The following is a 10911-nucleotide window of genomic DNA, read 5'->3' as shown; positions in this document are numbered from 1 at the left end:
AGACCTGAGGGACACTGCCCATCCCGTGTCACAGAGAACAGAACACTTACTTGCCTTCTAAGCTCACTATAGAGCTGTAGGCTTTGTATTTGGGCTGATGGTGGTGGCCAAGCAAGGCACCAAAAGGTAAGGTTTTCTTGGCTTTCCAACCTCATGGCCCGCAGGTTGAAGACCTTCTGGAAAGTTTTGTGTCTTTGGCTAAAAGCAGATTCACTTTGGTCTGTCATTTGGGGTCAAGTAGTAATTGTAGCTTGTGTGTGCATATCTAGTTACTGTTCTTCCTCGTTGTGATCAAATGCCTGGCAGAGCTACTGTCAGAAGGGAGGAGTCATTTGGCTTGAGGTTGAGGATAGACCATCTTGTCCTGGAGTGCATAGAGACAGGAGTGGGAGGCAGGTGGTCACATGGCTTCTACCATGAGGAAGCAGAGAGATGAAGGCTGCTGCTTGGCGGGCTTCTTCCTTTTTCCCTTTCTGTTCAGCCCAGGACTCCACGCCATGGAATGGTGGCACCCATATCATGGTGGTTCTTCTTTCCTCAGTTAACACCTCTCTGGAAACACCCTCACATGTTGTCTTAGTCACTGTTCTGTTGCTGAGAAGAGACGCCATGGCTACAACAACTGTTCAAAGAGACAACATATAATTACAGGCTTGCATATAGTCCAGAGGTTTAGTCCATCATCAATGTTGAGGAGCATGACAGCATGCAGTCAGTAAGTGGAGTGGCAGCTGAGAGCTACATTCTGATCTGCAGGCAGAGAGACTGGGCCTGGCATGGATTTTTGAAACTTCAAAGCCCGCCCCCAGTGACACACTTCCTCCAACAAGGCCACACCTCCTAATCCTTTTAATCCTTTCAAATAGTTCCACTCACTGGTGACTAAGCATTCAAATATATGAGCCTATGGAGGCCATTACTATTAAAACAAGCACACACATGCCCAGAGCTGTGTCCCCTAGGTGACTCCTTATCTACACAGTGCTCACCTTGAACTTGTGCTGATTTTCCTGTCTCTGCATTTGCAGATTATAGATGTATACCATCATGCCCTGCCCATCTATTTTGTTACTTTTGTTACTGATAAAGAGTCCAGGGTCCCACACATACTAAACACATGCTCTACAACCAAACTACACCCCTAGGCCTGTTGATGATTATAGACTTATGCTGTGCCATATGGTTACTGAATATTTAAGACCCAGCTCACCTGAAGTGAGGTCTGCTTTAACAACCCACCTTGCATTGGAAAACAATGTAGGAAGCACTGTGAGAAGTCTCAATTATTTCCATGTCAATTACATTGTCGGGTATGAATAATATTTTGGGTCTGTCTGGTTGAACAAAATACCTTATAAATTAATTTCATTTTGCTTTTTCACATGACACCTATATTTTTTTTGTTTATATATTTAGGTTTATTGAACAACCACTGGTTTCAACAGGCACATTAGAGGCAGGAGAATCAGAACCTGTAGGGGGTTAGATTAGACATAAAGAACTTCCTGATAGCATTAAGAGACACTAGAATTAGATTACACAGGTCAGAGGAGCAATATTCTAAGTACCTGCCCTCTTGTTCAAACCACAGAAGAGCTTTTGGGGGGGAGGGTTGATTTGGTTTGCTTTGGTTTTTTGAGTCAAGGTTTCTCTGTGTAGCTCTAATTGTCCTGGAACTCACTCTGTAGACCAGGCTGGCCTCGAACTCACAGAGATTGTCCTACCTCTAACTCAAGTGCTAGGATTAAAGGCACTTTTTGCTTTTAAATATCTTCACACCCTTTCTATATTCATTTCTTAGTGCTGAATAGTACAATTATTGTCTCTGCTCATAGGATGAATTGAACCTGTAGGCTCAGTGAACCACCACCCCACCCAGCCCCAGCATGTACTCTGCCACATAAGGAAATTCCCAGACTATTCTAGGTGCAATGGGTTATTCAGAGCTGCACAGACAGCTCCCTTGAGCCACTGAAAGGTTAAGGGCGGCCAGCTCTATTTCAGGCTTTCTCCTCTGGGCCTGTCAGATCTGCTGAAGGCATGAATGATGTGGCTTGTGAAAATCCTGCCCAGCAAGGGTCCCAGGAACCAGTGCCAATTTTGAAATCTTGAGAAGGAGAAGACACTGTCCTGCTTCCACACTAGAAGGAAGATCTTCCAAAGACAACCAGGTCAAGCTCACGTTTGGTATTAGTGACTCTGAACTGCTCCTTCTACTTTGTGCATGGCAAAGCCAGGGTACTGAAAAGATGGTGCTGTAAGATGAGTTGCTAATGGTCTCATTAATCAAAAAACCCAGAGCCAGATACTGGGGTGAAAACCGAGAGATCAGAGGAATAGGATTCGTCCTGACTGCAGGGCTGGGCAAGACTGGAGAAACCTTCCAGCTACATGGTGGCTTGTCTCTGAGTGCAAACAAGCTGAACAAGGGATGTGGGAATCAGACGTCTCGGTTAAGATTTTTACAGCTTGGGCTCAGCAGGTCAATGTGCTTGCCACACAAGTGTGACCTCCTGAGTTCAATGCCCAGAACCCACTGTGGAAGGAGAGAACTGACTCCCCAGAGTTGTCCTCTGACCTACACACACACACACACACACACACACACACACCACCACCACCACCACCACCACCAACAACAACAACAACAACAACAACAAGTAAATAGCCTAATTAAGAAAACATGATTAAAAAGCAAACAAAAGGTTTCAACTCTTAACCAGCATGGCAGCTATGCCTTTAATTCCAGCACTCAGAAGGCTGAAGAAGAACCCTAAATTGGAGGCCAGGGATGTCAAATCTCAAAAGCAAAAATAAAATAACAAACAAAAGAGACCCCAAAGCCAAAGAAGTGGCTCCTGCCTATAACCCAGAACTTTGGAAGTGGAGGCAGCAGGATCAGGAGTTCAAGGCCACATAGAAAGTTTGAGGCCAGCAGGGCAGCAGTGGCTTATGCCTTTAATCCAAGCACTCAGGAGGAAGAGGCAGGCAGATCTCTGTGAGTTTGAGGCCAGCTTGGGCTACAGAGTGAGTTCCAGGACAGGCACCAAAAACTACACAGAGAAACCCTGTCTCGGAAAAAAAAAAAAAAAAAGTTTGAAGCCATCCTGGGCTGCATAGCAAGGCCTTGTCTTTAAAAAAAAGTGTTGTGCCAGTCATACTGGCACATGACTTTTCTCCCAGAACTCAGGCAGCAGAGGCAGGAGGAACTTTGTGAGTTTGAGGCCAGCCTAGTCTATACAGCAAGCTCCAGCCCAGAGAGAGAGAGAGAGAGATGAATTCCCATGATATGCTATAGCCAAGGGAAGAGGAAGGCTCTTGAGAGCCTGCTCCAGGCTGTTTGGATTTCCAGCCTTAAAAACTGCAAGATGGATAGACTTCTCTTTATGAGGTTGTCTGCCTCAGGTACTTCACTGTAGTAATGAAGACTTGACTAACACACTTTCCCAGCTTTATTCTGTTTGTCTAGTGTTTGCTTGCTTGTTTTATGTTTGTTTGCTTATTTCTTCAAGAAAAGATCAAACTCTGTATCACAAGGTGGCTTTAAACTCACGTGGTTGCCCAAGTTGACTTCAAATCGTGGCAATTCTCCTGCCTCAGCCTCCTGAGCAGCTGGACTATAGGCACTGTAGTGTATGAGAATAATTTCCCCATCATAATCTTGTGAATACTCTGGACGTGTGCCAAAATCACATGGTTCCTTCCAAATATTGTGGGCCTCTAGGCTTCAGCAAAGACTCCTGCCTTGCTTTCCTCCAGCTTCAGTGGTCTCTCGCTTCCCTTCCAACCCCTTCTGTTTATCAACTTCTTCCATTCCTCCTTCCATAAGTTTTGGGCCTGCTTCAGCCTTCATGGACATGACCTTTCTTTTTCATTGCATGCAAGCTGAAGCTTGCACTGGCTGTTATGTAGCAACCACGTCATGAGGCCCCCATCAATGTTCAGTGAACACCTGAGAACATGCTGGTGTCCTAAGGGAAGCTAGGCAGACAAGTTCAGACTGACAGTATGTAGTAGCAGGATTAGCAAACACATAGGTCTCTGTGAGGCTCCGTCCCTGGGTGGGCCTGCAGAGGGGCTGTTGGTGCAGGACTGACATATGGGGGGAATCCTCTTTCCTGAATAGTCAAAGTAGTCAGTAAATAGTTAGAGATCAGGAATATGTGGGCAGTTCCTGTAAAGTTGTCCAAGCCCAGAACAGCAGCTTCACCCAGGGAGCTTGCCAGAAACAGGACTCTTAGCCCCACCAGACCTAACCATCCAGAACGCCTGGGTAGAATCCAGCAGTTTGTGTATTAATGAGTTCTCTAGGGAATTTAGACACCCCATCTAGCTTAAGAACCAAGTCCTTCAGGCCTCTGCCTCCAGGAGAAGCCTATAGAACTTTTTATTGTTTTTATGTCGTGATTTTTTTTTTCCCAAGAGTCTTGCTGTTTCAATGGATGGCCTGGAGTTCACTGTGTTGCCCAGCCTAGCCTGGAACTCACAATTCTGCTTCTGCCTCCTGAGTGCTAGGATTACAGTATGATCCTTCTACCTTCCCGGCCAGCCCTAGGAGCTCTCCATTCCCATAGCTTCCAGTACCCACTAGATGTGATCTTCCCTCAGGCAGGCCTGCAGCAGCTCAGAAATCCTGTTGCTGGAGCCCTCACCCCTAAAGTCCCCTCCCCACTACCTCACCAAAGGCTTTCAAGAACTCTGTATTTATCAGTACATGGGGACAGAAGTTGGGGTGTCTGTGGTTAACAGCTGGCTATATGGCAGGCTGAGCTGGGCATTGTCTTCTTCAAGACCTCAGACCCAGGAGAGGAATGGGTTCCATTGTCCCCCAGGTCTCTCCAAAGCATGGGGTGCAGGAGTTTCAGGAGGCCTGCGTCCACTCCTTGGCTGCCCAGTGGACAAGAGGATCCTGATCATGCAGTAGGCATTTGTCCAGCAGGGGAGACGCTGACCCAGAGAGGACAATTCGAGGGTGGGGAGGTGAGGCAGATGGCCTCATTAAAGCTAGGAGTCTTTGGCTTTGGGAGAGGTGGGAGGTCTGGGTCTGCCAAGGTAGGGATCTAAAGCACTTTCTGCTCTCCCATACTCTAAGGACAGAGAGTAGGAATTGCTCTCAAAAGCGCCAGTAGTATACTTATAGTCCCAGGATGGACAAAGGAGCCTGAAGATGGAGGATCACCTGTTTGAGGCCAGCCTGAACTACACAGTGAGTTGCTGTTGAAAGAGGAGAGTAGGGGAGAGTGGAAGAAAGAAGCAGGGTCAGGGGAGATGGTATATTATGCTGTAGTTTTGGTTACTCAAAAACATGGTACTGGGCCAGCAAGATGGCTCGGTGACAAAATCTCTTGCTGCCAACTCTAATGACCTGAGTTCAGTCTCCAGGGGCCTCAAGGTGGAAGGAGAGAGCTGACTCCACAAGTTGTCTTCTGACCGCACACACATAAATAGGGTTTAAAATCAAAACAGCTGACAGCTGTTCACGCTGGTGAGAACTTGGTCTGTCACATGGCTCTGTTGGGGGCACATGCCTGAGAACAGACTATGCAGAGGCCAGAGGGCGGTGTGGGCTGGTCCTGCGCCTTTATAACAGCTTGCTTTCTAGAGACTAACTGATTCACTTTGTGAGACCAGCATTCATTCATTCTGTGGGGAGGGCTGTGCCCACAACCTAACAGCCCTCTGTCACCGTAAGTTTTCTCAGGTCCCACCAGCCTCACAGTCCTTCAGCCGTTTATAATCATTCAGAGGCTTACTGCTAATTACCAACTCTATGGCCTATGGCAGGCTTTTTGCCAGCTGGCTCTTATAACTGAACCCATTTCTATTAATCTATAAGTTGCCAAGTGACCATGGCATTACCGATCTGCTGGCATCTTGCGGCTCTGTTGGTGGCGGCTGGTGTCTCCCCTCCTCTCCTTTCCCTGTATCTGCTTGCATTTCCCACCTGCCTCTAAGCTGCCTTGTTAGAGGCCAATGCAGCTTTGTTTATCAACCAGTCATAACAACACATATTCACAGCATACAGAAAGACATCCCACAGCAGCCCCCCATTATGCCCTACCTCTTAAAGGCTCTCCCACCCCCTCTCAATGCTACACGGGGGACAAAGCTTCCAAAACAAAACTCTTAAGAGACTCACTCAGCCCAAATATAAAACCGAGCAAGCCATATATGACCTTTTGTGTCTGGTTGCCTTTACTTAGCATAATGTTTTTATTTATTTACCAAAACTGTGATTGTGAGGCGCTGAATGACTATGGGGTTCACTGGGTCTTCAGGCCTTTCTAAGACTAAATCAGGCTGAGTCAAACTGAGTTTGCTCCTGCCTCCTGGGTGCTGGAATTGAAGACGTGCACCACCACACCTGGCTTCTAAACTTCCCAACTGAAGCTGCTGGATCCCTTACTCTTTTTTCTAAGGCTGCCCACTGCCATGTGGATGACTTCTGTGCATGTCTTCTTCCTCCTAGCAGCTTTGTGATTTACAGCTTGCCTGCTTTAAGCTTTCCTTTTAAACATTAATAAATTGTCCTTGAGCTTCAAAAAGCATTTTTGTTTGTTTGTTTGTTTTTTGTTTGTTTTTCAAGACAGGGTTTCTCCATGTACCTTTGGAGCCTGTCCTGGAACTTGCTCTATAGACCAGGCTGGCTTCAAACTCACAGAGATCCACCTGCCTCTGCCTCTCGAGTGCTGGGATTAAAGGCGTGCGCCACCATGTCCAGCTCAAAAAACATTTTTATTGTGGTAAAATACACACAAAATTTACCATTTTCACCAGTTACTAAGTGTGTGAGTCAGGGGCATTGACAACACTCACCATGTTATACCGCCATCACCACTATCCTATTCTAGAATCTCTTCATGGTCCCAACAGGAATTCTGTGCACATTAAACAATAACTCCTGCCTCCTTCCACAAGCCCCTGGTGCCTCTTCTGCCTTTTCTGTGAATTTGCCTATCCCAGGACCTCATATATTACGTAGTCTTTTGTGCCAGGCTTCTTTCACTTGGCGTTTTCTGGTTGCATCTTCATTATAGCGTCCATCAGTAGACCACTCCTTGTTATGGGTGAGTAATAGTTACTTTATTTAAAAAAAAAAAAACAACAACAAAACAAAACAAAACAAAAAAACCTGGAAGCTGGGCGGTGGTGGCACACGCCTTTAATCCCAGCACTCGGGAGGCAGAGCCAGGTGGATCTCTGTGAGTTTGAGGCCAGCCTAGGCTACCAAGTGAGTTCCAAGAAAGGCGCAAAGCTACACAGGGAAACCATGTCTCAAAAAAACCAAAAAAAAAAAAAAAAAGTTACTTTATTCTGTGGACAGTGGTGGACAGATTTATGCCAGTGCTTGGCAAGAACTTCACTTACATTATTTTCTTTATCCCAATTATTTACAGCCTAATGTTTTCCATTGTGCAGAAAAAAACAAAACAAAATTCAGAGGGTGTTTTGGAATAGAATATTTGTTTAACTTTGTAAAGATGTGTTGCATTTGTTTGTGTTGCAGAATAATTGTTTAACTATGTATTGCGTTTGTTTATGCTGCATTTGTTTAACTATGTGAAGTTGTGTTGCTGTTTTACCTTGTCTGCCTAAGGCATCTGATTGGTCTAATAAAAAGCTGAATGGCCAATAGCTAGGCAGAGGAGGCATAAGAGGGGCTGGCTGGCAGAAAGAAAGGGGGAGCCAGTCAGCAGGCCAGGAGCCAGCTAGCCAGACATGGAGGAAGCAGGAAAGCAGATGGACAGGACATAGAGGAGGTAAACAAATCTTGGGCAGCACATAGATTAATAGAAATGGGATAATTTAAATTTTTAAAAAAGCTAGCTAGAAACAAGCCTAAGCTAAGTCCAAGCATAATTGTTTTGTTTTTTGTTTTTCGAGACAGGGTTTTTTGTGTAGCTTTGCACCTTTCCTGGAACTTGCTTTGGAAACCAGGCTGGCCTCGAACTCACAGAGATCTGCCTGGCTCTGCCTCCCGAGGGCTGGTATTAAAGGCGTGCACCACCACATTCATAATTAATAATAAGTCTCTGTGTCATAATTTGGGGTCTTGCAGCCCAAGAAAGCCTGCTACAAGAGGGGAGCAGTTTCTCTCCCACAAGTCTCATAGCTGGTGAGTGGTTGAGTCAGCGCTAGCTAATCTCTGTTGTGTCTCAAGTTCCAAGTGCCTTTGGGGCTTTAAAAAAAAAGTGGAGACAGAGGGGCTTAGAGAGATGGCTCAGCGGTTAAGGGTGCTTGCTGCTCTTCCAGAGGATTCCAGGTCAGTTCTCAGCACCCATATCAAGCAGTTCACAACTGCCTGTAACTCCAGCTCCTGCTCTGGGCTCTTTGGGCATCTAAATGCATGTACACAAATCCTCACACAAACACATAAGTAAAAATAAAATGTTTGGGGGGAAAAACAGAAGTGGAGACAGGTTAGTGGGTTAAAAGACAGAAGGCCAGCCAGAGGCAGACCACCCACTTGAGGATATGTCACAGGAGGAGATATGAGGTGCTCCCACCATCTGATTTCCTTTCCTGTAGCCACACACCCTGGCCCTCTGCACCAGGCTTTGGACCTATGCTACCTGCACCTCAGTCAGAGAAAACACCTAACAACTGCCTTCTGCCTGCCTCCACTTCACACCTTGTCTCGGACCCCAGAGTCCATATGCTGAGGCCTTTGCAGTCAACAGTAGCTCAGGTCCAAAGCTGTCTTTCTGCAGGAGCCCTCTGACCATGGCCAGCAGAGCAATGATTCTTGGAAGGCAAGAAGCTAGTTTGGTTCAACATAACTCAGTAGCTGATGTTGATTCAAACTTCAGGAGTCTAAGAGGTTTTCTCTCCTCTTACCAGTCCCAGTGTTATTGTGAGTTGGTTCTGGGAGTAGAGACAACTTTTTTCGGTAGTGTGATGGGAATTGAACATAGAACCTCACTCTTGCTAGGCAAGCACTCTACCACTGAGCTATATTCCCAGCCTGCACTTCCTTACCCGCATTTCTTACCATACCTCTTCCTCACCCCAGCACACACACACACACACACACACACACACACACACACACACACACACCACACCACACCACACCACACCACACCTAACACTCCTTATTCTAATCTTGAGAGCTGGAAGATACAGCTGCCCTATCCCCTCTCTCTACCCCAATCCTCCCACACTACTATGAGTCGCCAAGGAGAACACAGAACAATTCAGAGCTTCAGTAATGTCTCCAGGAGCCTGAAACAGAGGTGGTATGAGGCTGGAGGATGGTCAAAAGGTATTCTGTAGAAGCTGGAGTCCTCAGCCTCCTGGAGCTTCTTGCTGAGGACTGTAGACTGCTGTGTACCCTGAGGCTCTTTTAGACATATCCCGGGTCTTCATTTCCAGTATTCCTCTGATGTTTTGGCAGGTCTTGCCTTGGACAGGTAGTGGAGGGGCTTGGCAACCCGGTCCTCTATCAGGGCTTGGTAGTCTTCCACAAGGTCTTTGCTCAGGGGCACAGTGGGCAGCCGAGCCAGTTTCAGGACCTTTTCCTGGTAATGAGGCTGAGGATTTGGACAGGGCCAGTTCCTGCTGAAATTATTGGGAAGTGGGTTGGGTAGAATCTGGTGGCCCCAAGGCTCAAGCCTTCCACCAGCAGATATGCACCAGGGCCTGTTGGGAAAGCAGTTCAGAGACAGCAGAGTCAGGGGAGGGTTCCAGGCATGACAGGAGAGGTAGGAAGGGCAGGTGACGATTACCATCAGCTATTTGGGGATCAGGCTATATACCAAATGGCCTGCATTTGAACTGTGTGTTGTGGCATTAAGAGAGCCATACTGTACACCTTTCATCCTTGGGACAACTGTATAGAATACCACCTAGAATATTCTTTAACTATGCTTTTTGTTACTTATTTTTATTGCACTTACTAATGTTATTATTTTATGTGTGTGAGCGTCGTGCCTGCATCTGGCATGTACACCACTTGTTAGCCTGGTGCCGGTGGAAGTTAGAAGGAGGTGTCAGATCCCCTTAGTCTGAAGTTACAGACAGCTGGGAGCTGGGAACTGAACTCCGGTCCTCGGGAAGAGCAGCCAGTGCTCTCTCCAGCCCCTCACCTAGATTCTTCTTATAGATGTGTCTGGTGCTAGGGATTGAACCTAGGGCCTTACACATGCTTGGCAAAGCACTCCGGCACTGAGCTACACCCCAGTCCGATGGCCCACTCTCTGCTTCCTCCTTTCTTCCTTCCATCTCAGTCTGTAGCCCAGGCTGGTCTCCATCTTGAGGTCCTCTTGCCGCCTCCTCCTCCTCCTCCTCCTCCTCCTCCTCCTCCTCCTCCTCCTCCTCCTCCAGTGCTGAGATCACAGGTTTCTACCACCATGTCTGACTCTAGTGCAGGGTTTATCTAAATTCCAGCCATTCTTCTCATCTCCTCTCTTCTGAGAACGGGGTGCAGATGGAAAGGCGGCTGAAGTCAGCAGTGTAGCAGGCAACTTCTTCTTGTTTTGGCCTGTAGTATTAAATTGAACAGTAGCAAATTGACTTAAAAACAAAACAACAACATGGTTGAATAGCAGCAGATTTTCTGTGCTTCAACAGGCTTTGTGCCTGGTCAGCAGATAGTCCTGTTCGCTGCTTTTGGTGAATTTGAGGGTCTCAGCTGCAGCTAGCTGCACATGGGAACCATCCCAGAAACGTTTTTTGGTTTTGTTGTTTATTGATTACTAATATTAATGTTACTACTACTACTACTATTACTATTATTAGTGCAGAGATGGAACTTTGAACTTCTTGCACGGTAAATAAGAAGCTACGTTCCTGAGCTATGCCCGGACCCTGTGATAGTTTGAAAAGTTCCCCAGGAATCCAGCCAAATATGTACAAGACTTTGAGTTTCTATCTAGAGGGCCCTAGGGATTAGGATAGAATCTCATGTAG

Source organism: Onychomys torridus, chromosome 3 (assembly GCF_903995425.1).
Source record: "Onychomys torridus chromosome 3, mOncTor1.1, whole genome shotgun sequence".
In the NCBI taxonomy this organism is placed as follows: Eukaryota; Metazoa; Chordata; class Mammalia; order Rodentia; family Cricetidae; genus Onychomys; species Onychomys torridus.
This window is presented reverse-complemented; position numbering follows the sequence as displayed.